The 10,071-nt window shown below is 54.7% G+C and overlaps 1 protein-coding gene across 1 annotated transcript in view; it reads left to right on the top strand.

Moving 5' to 3' along the window:
- Positions 1-7,558: 7,558 nt before the first annotated feature.
- The window catches only part of CDON (cell adhesion associated, oncogene regulated), a 53,865-nt gene continuing 51,352 nt past the window's right edge, over positions 7,559-10,071 (top strand). Inside the window, exon 1 of the mRNA XM_027897786.1 lies at positions 7,559-7,678. The gene's annotated coding sequence lies outside the window, so the exon portion shown is untranslated. The remainder of the gene's footprint in view (positions 7,679-10,071) is intronic.

Genomic DNA, 10,071 nt, shown 5'->3' with positions numbered 1-10,071 from the left:
ATAGGGAAAAACCCCAAAAAACAGGAGCAGAAGGGGGAAAAGGAGTTTGGGACTGCAGCAGGGCAGGGATGTGGCACTGGCAGGGATGTGGCACTGGCAGGGATGTGGCACTGGCAGGGATGCTGCAGCAAGCAGGGATGTGGTGGGTAGCAGAGATGCTGCACCTTGCTGGGGATGTGCATCCCACCAGAATCAAGTCAGGTAAAACAATTCCGCAGGAGAACTGGCAGGATAAGCAGCATCAGGAGGGCTCTGAGCCCACTGTGAGGGAGGCCATGAGATGATGCTCTGGCTGGGAAGGGGATTTTTCCCCCAGGCTTGCACATTCCTCCCGTCAGCAGTATTTACACAACAGCACCAGGAGAAATCCCAGGTCGGCCGGACCATCTCCCGCTGGGTATCTCCCCAGTGCCACAGCCCCACAGCCCCTCGCTCCTTCATCCTAGGCTTTTCTCCCTGATCCATCTGCACCCCATAGTTGCAGTCTCCCCCATGCAAAAGTTCTGCTCCAGACATCCCAGAGTGCTCCCTCCCAAAATTTTCCCCATCCCAGCACCTACAGGTTCCCCTTCAGCCTTTTAAAGGGACAGGGTTTGCCGTGGGGATGCTCCTGGGTGCAGGGTTTGGGAGGGACTCCCTGGGGTTGCTCCATCTCCAGGCAGTGCTGGACAGACCCAGGAGCGATGTCTTCTCCTGGAACAGGCACTGGGAAGTGTCACAGTGTGCAGATATTTGCAGGAATGCAGGGATGCAGCACACAGGGATGTTTGTGGGATGCAGGGATGCAGCACACAGGGATGTTTGTGGGATGCAGGGATGCAGCACACAGGGATGTTTGTGGGATGCAGGGAGGCAGCACACAGGGATGTTTGTGGGATGCAGGGAGGCAGCACACAGGGATGTTTGTGGGATGCAGCACACAGGGATGTTTGTGGGATGCAGGGAGGCAGCACACAGGGATGCTGGCAATGCATAGGGATGTTTGCAGCACCCAAGGCTGTCTGCAGCAGCGTGCAGGGATGTTTGCAGCACATGGGAACGTTTGGATCCTGTGGGATGGCCGGGCTATCGGCAGTGCCCAGGGCTGTTTGTGGTGTGTGGCCACACTGGCAGCTCGTGCGGATGCTCGAAGCCGCTCTGCAGGACCCAGGAGCACCTGCAGCAGCTTTTCAGGCTTCCTGTGCCTCAGTTTCCCCTTGCTGGGAGCGAGGCCGTGGGCTCAGCCCCTGGGGCAGACCTGGCCATGCCGAGGGAGCCGGGCTGGCGGCCCCGCGCTCGGCGCTTGGCGCGTGGCCAGGGCGGCGCTGGGGGCCCGCTGCTCGCCAGATGCGATAAGGAAAGGTTTGGATGAGGCTGGAAAAAAAGAAAGGAAAAGAGGAGCCAGGGGTGGGGGGAGGAGAAATAAAAAAGGAAAATAAAAAAGCCAAAGCAAAGCAAATTCCTTGGCAAATCAAAGCAAAATGCTTGTGAGCGACCCTGCATCCAGCCATCAGTGTTGATACGGGGCTCCGGGGAGGAGGAGGAGGAGGAGGAGGAGGTGAGGCAGCACAGGGGACCTGACAGCAATCTCTCTTCATGGCAAAAACCCCATCAGGTTTCCCAGTGCCAGGTGCCAAGGGGGCAGGGAGCCCGTGTGCCTCAGTTTCCCCACCCTTGGCACGCAGGGGGTGGGGGGAAAGGGGCTAAAACTGCCTTGGAGGGGTTAAACGGGGAGATTTTCTGCAGGGTTTTATCCAAAACATATGTTTTCGCCACTATTCGAGTTATCTGGGATATTTCCTGCGTGTTTGCTCCTATGGCAACCGGCCCAGCATGAAAGACCTATTTACTGGGCCCGGGGATAAGGAGCAGCCATATGGTGTCAATTTTGAAGGCGCTCCATCCCCTCCACCCGTCTCCTGTTCTCCCTCCACCACGGCCTTGGCCCCTCCAGAGGAGTCCACAGCGAGCAGAGTCCAGCTGGGGTCGGGGATGGGCTCTGTCAGCAAGGGGAGGTGGTGGGTTGGATTTGGGGAGCTCAGAGAAGGTGGTGATGAGCTGCAGCAGTGGCCTGAGATCTTTCAGGATCCTTCAGAACACAAGGATGGACTGAAGGTGCCCTCAGGATCTTCCTGAGATCCTTCAGGAGATAGGGATGGAGTGAAGGTACCTGCAGAATCAGTCTGAGGTCCTTCAGGAGACAGGGATGGAGAAAAGGGATCTACAGCACCCATCTGGGATCCGTCAGGAAGATAAGGTTGGACCTGCAACAGTGAGGTCTGTCCAGGAGAGATGTGGGATGCACAGAGAGAAGCTGTCTGCATCATGGGCCAAAGGTCTGTTCAGAAGACAGGCCTGGAGACCTGCAATGTCATCCCAAGGTCCATCCAGGAGACCAGGCTGGAAAGAACCCACAGCAAGGCTCACTCTGGCTTGTCCTGGGGCAGACAGGTGCTGGGGAGGTCCCACAGGCCATGGAGACCTCTTATCAACCCCAGAACCCACTGCAGGGGTGCAGTGAGGTCTGTCCTACCCTCAGCAGGTCCAGGTTCCTCATGGAGATAACTCCAATGCCCTGGGAAACCCAACAAATACTGCACAGGGACATTCTTTGCTCCTTCCGAAAGGCTGGGGGAATTTTAGCCCCTGTGCCAGAGCAGTCCCATGGAGTTAAACGACCAAAAGACAGGGAAATGGGGCAAAACTGTCCTCTAGTCTGCTGGGAAAAAAAAAAATCAAAAGGAATATTTTCTAATAATTCCAATTTTCTTTTGTTGCCACTGGGCGTTTGAGCCGGGGAGATGATAAAGCTGGGCAGGACCAGGCACAGCATGGGACAGGGGATTTTGGGAATGATTCACTCCCAAAGCCTCCTGCAGAGGTATTTCAGATGAAAAAAAAAAAAAAAAAAAAAAAAAAAAAAAAAAAAAAAAAAAAAAAAAAAAAAAAAAAAAAAAAAAAAAAAAAAAAAAAAAAAAAAAAAAAAAAAAAAAAAAAAAAAAAAAAAAAAAAAAAAAAGAAAAAGAATAAAAACAGCCAAAATAGATTAGTTGGGGGAGGGTTAAGAAAAAAAGATGTTTTACAAAAGTGACCCTTCCCACCAACCTCACCATTTTTCTTTTTATTAAGGGGAAAAAAAAAGGCTTTCAGCCAAAATAAATGTTTGCAATGAAAACGTGTGTTTGGGTCAAAAAGCCACTTTTCACTGAGGGGGAAAAATAAACCAACAAAAAGAAAACCCATGAAGGCTGGCAAAGATCTCAGGGAGATAGAGCTTCTTTGGAGCCAACATCTCTCTTCTCCTCTATCTCCTCTTCCACTTCTTTCTCCTTCTCCTTCCCCTTCTCCTTTCCCCTCCTTCTGTTGTCTCATCTTTTCTCTCCTCAGCATTTTTATCTTGTCTTTTCCCATCTCTTCATCTTCTCCTTCCAGGTGATGTTTCCACCTCAACACCCTTCCAGCCCCTGTGCCCCCTTCCTGCTCTGTGCCTCAGTTTCCCCACTCACACACACACGAGCACGTTCAGTAGCTGGTGCCACCCAACGTCACCTCCAGGGTACCAGGCTGGGACCTGCTGTCCCCTGCCCTAAAAGGACCCACAAACCTTCCCCCAGTGGAGATCGTTGGGTGTCAATGGACAGTGGGGGGCTGGCTGGGAGACACTGGTATTGGGACAAGGGACCTGCTGGGGACTGGGCTGGGGTGATGGGACCTGGACAAGGTACCTCACATGGACAGGTGAATGTTAACTGGCATGAGGTACCTGCTGGGAACAGGATAATGGGGGCCAAGACGAGTCACCTGATGGGGACAAAGCAAAGGGACCAGGACAAGGAACACAGTGGAGCCCAGCACGGGGAGACAGTGACCACCCCATGGTGAATCACAGAATCAGGGAATCAGCCAGGTTGGAAAAGACCTCCAAGGTCATCAAGTCCAACCCTTGATCCAACCCCGCCGTGGTTCCCAGCCCGTGGCACTGATGCCACATCCAGTCTCACCTCAAACACCTCCAGGGACAGTGACCCCAACCCTCCCTGGGCAGCCCATCCCAATGGCTGAGCACTCTCCATGGAAAAAATTCCTTTCTGATGTCCAACCCAAACCTCTCCTGGCACAGCTTGAGACCCTCTTGTCCTGCTGCTGGTTCCTGGAGAAGAGACCAACACCCACCTGGCTCCCCCCTCCTGTCAGGGAGTTGTAGAGAGTGCTGAGCCTCCTCCTCTCCAGGCTCAACACCCCCAGCTCCCTCAGCCTCTCCTCACAGCACTTGTGCTCCAGTCCCTTCCCCAGCCTCCTTGCTCTTCCCTGCACCTGCTCCAGCCCCTCCATGTCCTGTCTGAGCTGAGGGGCCCAGAGCTGGACACAGCACTCCAGGGTGGCCTCCCCAGCGCTGAGTGCAGGGGAACATCTCCCAGTCTCAGTGGTGGGTGAGGACGGGGGTCCCCACCCCGCTCACCCCCAGCCCGCGGCGGTGCCGGGCGGGTCCCGCGGGGCTGGGAGCGCCGGGAGCTGCCGGCTCAATGCCGGGGCCTCGCTCCCACGAGCGGATGAAAGGCTCCCTGTCCAAACGGCATTAGACGCGCTGCGAAGGCTCATTCCCGATCGGTCACGCTCCGAGGCGCAGCTGCAAAACCCCCTCCGGGAGCCCGGGATGCGCCGGGGGCTTTGTTCGGAGCAGCCCCGCTTCCCGGGGAACCGTGACAAGACGATGGGATTACGGGGCAGGAGAAATAAAATAAAATAAAAATCAAGCTCGGCTTGAGCTGCGCTGGCTGGGCGGAAAAACAAAGGGGACTCTCGAATTCCCCCGTGCTCCTGCCGGGAATGATGGCCCCACTGCGTTCGGGGAAGGGGCACAGAGAGGGCTTGAGGGTCCCCAAAGAGGGAGAACGGATTTTTGGCGGTGTTCCCCCCCGTTTCTGCTCCCAAATTCTAGCACTGAGTGAGCAAGGAAAAGGAGGAAAAACTCACAAGGAAGTAGACCTTATGAGGAGGGAAAACTTTGTGGGGAAGGAAACTTCAAAAGGAGGAAAGCCTTGCAAGGAGGAAACCTCCAAGAAGGAAAATCTTACAAGGAAGAAAACTTTACATGGAAGAAAACCTTTGGATGCAGGGAAATCTCACAAAGAAGGAAAACCTTGCAAGAAGATAAAACCTTGCAAGGAGGAAAGCCTTGGGCAAGGAAGGAAATCTTGCAAGGAGGAAAATACTTGAAAGGGAAAAACCCTGAAAGGAAGTAAAACTTTGCAAGCAGGAGAAATCTTGCCAAGAAGGAAACCTTGCAAGGAAGAAATCCTTCCAAGGAAGGAAACCTCACCAGGAGGAAAACCGCACATGCAGGAAAAATGGAGGATGTAGGAAAAACCTCGTATGGAGGAAAAACAAGGAGGAAAACCTTTGATTAGGAAGGAAATCCTGCAAGGAGGAAAACTTTGGAAGGAGAAAAACCCTGTGAGGAAGGAAACGCTGCAAGGAGGAAAAACCTTGAAGGAGGAAAAACCTTGCAAGGAAGGAAACCTCTGAAGGAGGAGATTCTTGGAAGGGAGCAGGTTGAAGGGAGTGGTTCTGCACCTTCCTCCCTCCCGGCACAGAGCCCGGCACGGTTTGGCCGAGGTTAATTGGGTTAGCGCAGCTAAAGGGCGTAGCTTGTCCCGGCGCCTGCTCCCTAATGAGCATCTCATTTGAATCTATGCAAAATAGCAGGGAGCATGGAGACATGCTAATTAAAGCGATTGCTGTTCGCTAATTAAGCAGCAATTTCCCTGCCCGACAGGCTATTCTCATGCAAATGGCGCCCGAGGAGGGGAAAAATCACCCCAAAAATTGTGCAGGGAGGAATCTCAATTTGGCACCGCCCCACATCTATGGAGCACCTTTGTTATAATCCTCATTTTGTGTATTTTTACCCCAAAAAAGCAGACTTGGTCTCTTCTGTGCTGAGAGTGATCCTCAAGCCCTCGGCCTTTCCAGTGGCTGCCACAAATTGAGTGATTTAACACTTGGGCTGAGCCAACCCTTACTTTGATTCATTTTAGGGTGTTTTCTTCAGATTACAGGATTTCTAATCCACCAAGGATTTTTCTACTCTTCGTTTTCTTTTTTTTTTTTTTTTTACCCTTTCACACTTGTGGAAATAATGACGTCCTGCAGGAAACCTGCTGAGGGATAAAATTAGGGCTGGTAAACACAGGGTAGTGCAGTGTATTGGTCTTGCAGGTTTGTCCAAAAACCAAGAGATTTTGTTCCAAGTCTGTTTCTTTTTAAGCCTATTTCTCCTTTATTTTTAAACACAGGAACTGTATTTCTTTGCAGCCTGCTCTGTGTGTCGCTGAAGCCTTTCCAGGCAAAACCCTCCTCAGGATAAATCCCTTTCCAGCCACCACATGTGCATGCGACCAAAATATAGCAAATTCTCCCCCTTCCTCCCCCAAAAAGGCATGTTGGTCATATTTTGGGTGTATTGGGGGCCTTTTGGAAGGCCCACATGCACAGGTGTGTGCTTGCACAGCTGCCAGGGGCTCAGTGGTCCATAGGGAAATTCTCCTCCAGAAGCCATTTGCTTCACCTTGGGCTCTTGGGCTGTGCTGGACACCCGCGGAGCACCCTGAGGTTGCTTCTCTCCATATTTCCAATCCCAACCTCCATGTTCTCTGTGTCTGTGGAAATGTCTTGCTTAAAACACAGGGAATTGGGGCTTGGAGCAACACAGTCTAGTGGAAGGTGTCCCTGCACACGGCAGAGGGGTTGGACCTGCACAATCTTTCTGGTCCCTTCCAACCCAACCCATTCTGGGATTCCACAACGGAGACACCCGCTTTTGATGGGATGACCTCCCCCACCGTGCAAAAACCAGCTCAGTTTTCCACCTGAATCCCAGTCAGCTGGCCAGGAGCCGCATCAGGGATCTCCCTTTATCCCAGGGCTGGCTGCGGGGCCGGGTGGGTCCACGGTCGCAGTGCTGCAGAGGAGCACGCACTGTCTGCAGGAGACAGGGCCGTGGGGTGCAGGGCGGCGTGGGCACCTGCTCCCGGGGGCGCCTGGACCACACGTTCCCTGTCCCGTATGTTCCCACTCCTGGTTTGTTCGTGTGCCCGATCCTGCCGTCCCGCGTGTTCCCGATTTGTCCTGGTGCCCTGCCCTGCGTGCTCCCGACCCCGCGTGTTCCCGGTCCCGGTTTGTTCGGGTGCCCCGTCCTGCGTGTTCTCAGTCCCGCGCATTCCCGACCCCGCGTGTTCCCGGTCCCGGTTTGTCCAGGTGCCCTGTCCCGCGTGTCCCCGGTCCCGCGTGTCCCCAGTGCCGGTGCCGGGACCCCGCACGCACGTGCACCCCCGCCCCGCTCCCCTTAAAGGGCCCGCACCGCCGCTCCCGCCGCCCTCTCCCCCCCTCCCCAGCGCGGTGGGCCCGCCCGCCGGGGCACCGGCGCTTGCTCCCCCCCCTCGGCCCGGCGGTGGTTCGCTCCGCGGGGCGGGGCGCGGCGGCGGCGCCTCCCCCGACACGGGGCGCCGGTGGGAGCGGGGCGGGGAGGGCGGCGGGCAGGGGGGAGATAAGCGGCGCCGGGCGGCCGGGCGGCGCTGGATGGAGGCTCCTGCCCGCCGGGACGCCCGCCCCAGCCTGGAATGTCCTGGCGAGCCGCCGCCGCCGGCGAGCGGGACCGGCACCGGCAGGACCGGGACCAGGGAGGGGGCGCGGCGCAGAGGTAACGAGCGCGCGCGCTTCCCGCCGCCGGCGCGCGACCGAGGGGGGGGGGGGGCGCGCGGCCGCTCCGGGATGGGCTCCGTGAGGGGATCCAAGAGGGGATCCAGGAGGGGATCCAAGAGGGGATCCGGGAGGGGATCCAAGAGGGGCTCCCGGGGCTCCCCCGGCGCGGCCGCAGGTGCTGGCTCCTGTCAGCCCCCGGTGCCGAGCAGCGCTGCCCGGTGCCGAGCCCGCTCCGCCGAGCGGGGCGAGCCCCCCGAGCCGCCGCCGCGCTCTGATTTACGGTCTCGTTTCTCTCCTTGAAGGAGGTGCCGCGGAAAGGTTGGGTTTGGGGTCGCGTCCAGCCTTCTTGACCGCCTTAAGATTGCTAGCTTCGGTGCTTTTAACCTGTAAGGTCACTTTTCTCCGCAATTAGGGCGGTGGAAGGTCGGTCCCTGAGGCGGGAGGTGGTGTGTGATGCCTGAGGACTCCGACTGTAAAGCATTCTGGCATCTTATCTCTAATTATTACCATTATTGCGTTAAACTGCCTCCATCCTTATAGCCACACGATTCTTGAATTTTAAATGACTTTCCCGTGCTTTGTCTGTCTTTTTGCCAAAAAAAAAAAAATATAAATTATACAGTTCCTGACTTCTCATGGAAGAACTTTCCAGCCGTCTATCCCATACTTTCAGTACTGATGTTTTTTAAACCAAAAGAGACGTGTTTTTCGCTGCTGGGCAGAAAACAGGCGATGTTTATTTTGCCCCCGCCTTGCAACTGTGTAAAGGATTGGTGAAGGGGGTAAGTTGATGGCTTAATGTAGCTCTTTCTTTTTAATTATTATTTTACTGCTTTCCCCCACTGTTTTGCTGCCCCTGGGAAGGAGTAGCTGTGCTGAGCCTGGGGCTGTAAAGCTGTCAGCTCTTGAGGGGCTGTTTACTCAGCGAGCTCTATCTTTCACACATGCACCAGAAACACAGTTTACTAACCCAAACACCAGCCAAGGTTACCCAAGAGCACGGAAACTTCGGTTCTCCGGGGTTTTATCCTCCGTGGCCCGGCATTTGCTTCGAACAAAGCAGGTAATCCTGGGGTGCTGGCGCTCCCAGCCGAGCTGCCTGGAGCCCGGCGGCGTTTCTGCTCATCTCCCACGGCTTGGGAGAGTTTTGACAGTTGCGATTTATGGGATGTACAGGAGGAAAAAGTGCTTTTGTGGTGGTGGTTGCTGAGGGCGACAACCCGCTCCTTCTGTGTTACAAAAATTCGCGGTGAGCGATTTCCCGGCACGGTTTTCTTGATGCTTTTCTGTTAAACTTGATATTATTTGCCCTAATTACACCCAGCGTGCTTTTGTTCCCCCGAATTGAAACGGGCGGCGAGCGCCGCGTGTGAGTCAAGCACATCCAAACCAAACCCTGCTCTTTCGAAGCAGTTGTAAGCCTGTCTTGTGGGGAGGGCTTGGTAAGGGAGTGATTAGAAAGAAATAAACATTTTTGTCCCCTAGTCCCCACCCTCCAAAAGAAGAGGGAAGCTTCTGCCTGGCTTGGTTCTGCATCCCAGAAAACCCACAGGTTTGTGGAGAAAGCCGTGACTTGCCCAAAGCTATTTAAAGTGGATTTACAGATAAAAGTACCAAGGTGGGATCTGCTGGGATACCTGTTGTGTTAAAAGGGATTTTTTTTTTTTTCTCTCTTCAAGGGATAGGAAGTGAGAGATGGGCTCTGGTGTGGAGGGATTAGTAACTCACCCGAGGATGAGTGTGGTGGCTTTGTCGCTTGGATTAATGTGATTTACACCCTTAAGCTGCCCCAAGTGCTCCTAAACAGCCATGCCTGTGTGTGCAAGGTGAAGTGTGGGAGGGCAAGCTCAGATAGGCTACGGGAAGCAGCTTGGAGGGTTGTTTTTTGCCATCCTTCATGCAGCATTGATGATCTTTCATCCTTTTTCTGTGGTGGGACACCAGCTCTGCGTTCTTTACCCACCAGCCCCTCAGGATGCTGGTGGTGGGGTTTGGTCCAGACCCCTCCTATGTGCTCCCTCCGCTGGCTTGCTGGGCTGCACTGGTGCTAAACTTTGCGTTTTTTACCCCGAAACTGAGGAGGGGGGTGAAAAAACATGCAAGGAGAGGCCTGACCGTGCTGGAGTGAGTCCCTCCAGCGCTTTCATTATCTCAAGGTGTGCTGTAAGCCCATAAACCGAGGCTCCTGCTTACTTTGGCTCGCTGGTGTGTCAGAGGAATAAGGCAGCTGTGCTCTGACTTCAGGTGATGTCACTTGAGGATTTTAACTGTCAGAGCTAAAAAATACCCTGGCTTGTTTAAAGACTGCTTCTGCAGATGTGGGAATGGGGGAGCAAGGCAGCGGATTGGCCCGTGCGAGCGCACAGCCGCTCCGGGGTCTGGCATCTCATA

The sequence above is a fragment of the Empidonax traillii genome, unplaced genomic scaffold, assembly GCF_003031625.1.
Source record: "Empidonax traillii isolate 1590-97213 ecotype Southwest subspecies unplaced genomic scaffold, ASM303162v1 scaffold561:size787514, whole genome shotgun sequence".
Lineage (NCBI taxonomy): Eukaryota > Metazoa > Chordata > Aves > Passeriformes > Tyrannidae > Empidonax > Empidonax traillii.
The sequence above is the reverse complement of the archived record's forward strand: the minus strand, read 5'-3'. Positions and strand labels throughout refer to the sequence as shown.